This window comes from Lasioglossum baleicum, chromosome 6 (assembly GCF_051020765.1).
Source record: "Lasioglossum baleicum chromosome 6, iyLasBale1, whole genome shotgun sequence".
Classification (NCBI taxonomy): domain Eukaryota; kingdom Metazoa; phylum Arthropoda; class Insecta; order Hymenoptera; family Halictidae; genus Lasioglossum; species Lasioglossum baleicum.
Genome location: NC_134934.1, coordinates 3,218,431 through 3,222,450, shown reverse-complemented (window position 1 = coordinate 3,222,450; position 4,020 = coordinate 3,218,431). Strand labels below are relative to the sequence as shown.

The 4,020-nt window shown below is 47.5% G+C and overlaps 1 protein-coding gene across 4 annotated transcripts in view; it reads right to left on the bottom strand.

Moving 5' to 3' along the window:
• Positions 1-4,020, bottom strand: part of LOC143209766 (uncharacterized) — a 206,475-nt gene that overhangs the window by 152,940 nt on the left and 49,515 nt on the right. The window lies entirely within an intron of this gene.

The following is a 4,020-nucleotide window of genomic DNA, read 5'->3' as shown; positions in this document are numbered from 1 at the left end:
CTGAATGTAAAGTCGAAAAAAACCGTGGCGGACAAGGTGGTTTTGTTTGAACAGAAACGGCCCGGGCAACGTAGAGGAACAGAGAGAGAGAAAGAGAGAGAAAGAGAGAGAAAGAGAGACGGAGAGAGAAAGCTAGCTGCGCGAGCTGATGTTTTTACGAGGACGGAATCGGGCCGAAAAACGGCGGGGACGCGCGGTTCTTCGCTCGCGCTACACGAATATTATTCAAATGAACGCGGCGACGACGACGCCGGATCGCGGGATGGCTTTTTGCCACGGACCTTTCGCAAATCGAATACCTATCCTCGCCGACAGCCTTTTCACTTACAATCCTACCAGCCAGCCGAAAAACGCCGCGCGAAAACCCTGCGCTCTAATTGGGTCAACTTCGAAACAGCCGCGTTTCCGAAACGCCGATCCCAAATCGCGACTGACGGACTAACCCCCCATTCTGTCATATCAGTAGACTGCATCAGATCAATTTAACAATTTTGCTATATTATTTTCAGCCTGTCAAACACATTAACCCCTTGCCTTTTCTTTTACAGTTACAGTGATTAGAACGAATGCACAAAAATGTCGTAGAAGGGAAAAGAAAATGTATGTATTTTGTATGGCTACGTTTATTTTAATGCTTAAATATTGATTACAAACGAATCAAATTTTGTTAAAAACCTTCATCACGAGTCTGCCTCGTCAAAGTACGCCATGGGGTTAAGAAAGAAAATAAATTTCCATTTCGCTCCAGCTTGTTGCAATTCGGGTAGAAAATTTTGATTTTGCATACGATCCGCTGTCTATACACAGTTTCATAAAATGTAAGAAACCATGCTGAACGGAAGTATTCTTGATCAGAGGAAACGGTTGGTTTTTGGTTTCAAATATAATAGGTCCGAGCGCAACGGGTTAACGTCCTCGAAACCTGACCTCCAATGAAAGAATCCTACGCCTGTAATTTCAAAGATAACATCCATCAAAACGGACAAACATTACTGACATCTAGGATAATCAGGTTGTTGCTAGACGCAGTGGCAAGATGCTGAATCTAGAATCAACGTAGGCGGAATCGATCGAGGCTCGCGACAGGAAAAGCCTAAAGGGTGCAGGATCCGCGACCCTGAAATCGGCCTAGCTGTCGAAGAAAATCGGCGACACCCGTCGTCGAACAGGGGATTCCTTGTAGACGTGGCGTCGCTAGGAGCCTGTAGAGAAGAATCGCAAAGAGAGAGAGAGGAAGAGAAAGGGATCGAGGGAGAGGATTCCGGGCAGAGGAACTCAAAGTGGGCAGCAGGGCGCGGAGAACGAACGGTGACAGAATGAGATGGAGTGACTAAAGGGGGAACGAGTTGCGTTGGAATGGGATATATACCCCCTATCCGCGAAAGAGGGGGCGTATAGACACGTTGCCCATGGAAACGCGCCTGCGCTCACCTTCGAAAGACCCTCCGGCCCTTCGACAAGCCTCATCCTCTCTCGTTTCTCTCCCAGCTCTCTCCCTCTCGACGCTCCCTTTCGCGAACCCCCATGGCCGCCTTTTCCCCGTAATACGCACTAAACACCCCATAGGCTGGCCGGCTGGCCTTTATGGGGTAGCACGGACGCTGCTTTTACTCTTCCCTTACAACCTACTACGAGGTCGCCGAGGTGTGCTCCGATCTCTCTTCCGATGTATCGCGATTTCCAAACGTCCACCTCTCTTTCTCTCGTATATACAAGCCGGAATAGCACAACTGCGGCGTTCCGTTATCGCGGATTCCGCATTAACGTTATCCACTCCTTCGCGATGCGATCTACGCGCCGAATCGCATTTGCATCCGACAATGTCGAGGTTAACGCTGAAACGCGGTCATTCCGACCGACGACTCTCGCTTCCTACGCTACGCGCGGAATTGTAATTTCACGTTCGATATAAACGGACCCTAAATGGTTCTTCTCTTCTCTCACGTTCATTTTTCTTGTGATACAGCTGTGGTCGCGTATCAACCATGTACATACACATTTTCAATTTCTTTTTTCCGTGGACAAACAGCGAAATGATTGTAGATATTTCTGCCCATAATTATGAGAAAGTGGTCTAAGTCATATACTTCTTGTCTGGAAATGTTTAAAGTATACGTTGAAATAACAAGCACGATCTAACGGTTCGTTTTTTCACAATATTATAAAAATTACTGATGAACTCGTTTTTGTCAAATTTTCACTCAGACCACTTTCATAATTGTGGGCACATTTGTGCTCTCGAATGACCACAGATTAATTTACATATGGTAAAACTATGCATTGAAACTGTACATCATTGGATGTAAATAATGGTTGTTGACGTACAAGTTGAAACGAAGAAGATTAACGGGTTAAACTGAGAATATCCAAGACCTCTATAATTTCGCTCGACAAAGAATTCACGTCTGAACATACTTTTTCGCATCGATTCTGCAGCGATGGGAGGAAGGTCAATCATACGGCACGCTCGCCAATTAGTCCCTCGATTTGCCGAAGAAGTCGATCAGGAACAAGTGCAAGTTTTTTCGTCCGTGGAAAGATGAACGCTCCCGATCGATACATCATCGATCGTCCTTCGCCGAATCGGTCTATATCTTCAGCAATTCTTTGTCTTATAAATCTTCAGCGGAGAGACGCGAGAAAGATACGCTGCTAGGGCGATTCGCGAGAGAATTCGCGAGCCGAAACGCTCGAGACATTCGACAAGCGCGAGCGGTGCGTGAACAACGCCGAAGAATCTAGGTGCCACGGGGCACCGTAGCACGTAAGCGGGATAGACCCATAAAAATGCTAATTCCTATCGACCGGCCGTGCTGCGAGGGGACGAGAGGCGGCCGCCATCGCTCGCTTGCATGCCATTAGCCCACAGACCTCGGGAACGTACGTCGACGTCCCTCTCTCGTCTTATCGTCCCTCGATACAGCTTTCCGTCCAAAAGCTTCCACTATTTTCGAATTTTCCGTCCTCGAAACGTCTTACCGAAAACCTCTCGGTAATTGGTACACGCTTGCCCATTTCTACAAATTGTAAATCGTTTACTGAGTGCTTCAGATTTTATTATCATTATATTGATCTACCTCTTGTACTACAATTTTCATACTTTCTACGACTAGAACGTTGTTCACAATTAGACTTAGGATTTTATGCATTGAATTTAATGATAATTTATTCGAAAGTACAAAAAACACCAGAAAGCTGAACCGAAACAAACTACCGGTTCAATATCTTTAATTAGCGTCTTTTTCATCCCCTTCTGCAAACAAGACAAAGAATCTCAGATACATCCGAATGAAGACACAGTCGGTCGAATAAACAAGAATTACCGACCCGAAGATGCAATCTTCTTCCATCTTGTTGCGTCCAGGGCTGCGTAAAAGGCTGTTACGGAGGGTTGTCGGAATTTTTGGAGTCTGTCTATTGCCGTGGATACTGACGGGCGTCGTTCGCGACAGAAGCAAGACTAATCTCCGATACGGACGTGGATCGGATCCATCAATCTAGATTATAATTAATTGATAGTGGGAACCACCCCCCTGCGGTGGGTGGCTGCCGCATCCCAGTATTCCTGTAGACGCGGGGTGGCAGTGTATTGCATCGGGGTATTAGGGGGTGCGCAGGGGGTGACTGTCGGTCTGTCTGTTGTCGACTCTTTATCGCGCCCCCGGTGAGTCGTCTTATGCATCTTTCATGAGGCAACCATCCAAGGGGTCCACGCCGTTCGCCCCGTACTTCGTACTACTCTCCGTAACCCTCTCTTTCTATCTTTCTTCTCTCTCTTTCTCGCTCTCTCTCTTCCGTCTGGTTAGTCTTCCTCCTCTCTGTCCCGCTCGTCTCGTCACCGGCGTCGTCTTTTTCACCCTCGATCCCGATCTCTGTCCTCTTTTGGCCCTTCTTGTCCGCCGCGCACGGACGCGATACGAGAAACGCGAGATTCCTGCTCTACCGTGTGTTCTACGCAACCGGAATCGAACCTCCTCTTTATTTACCCGCTCGAACACGCGTCGCTACACTGTTGCGCGC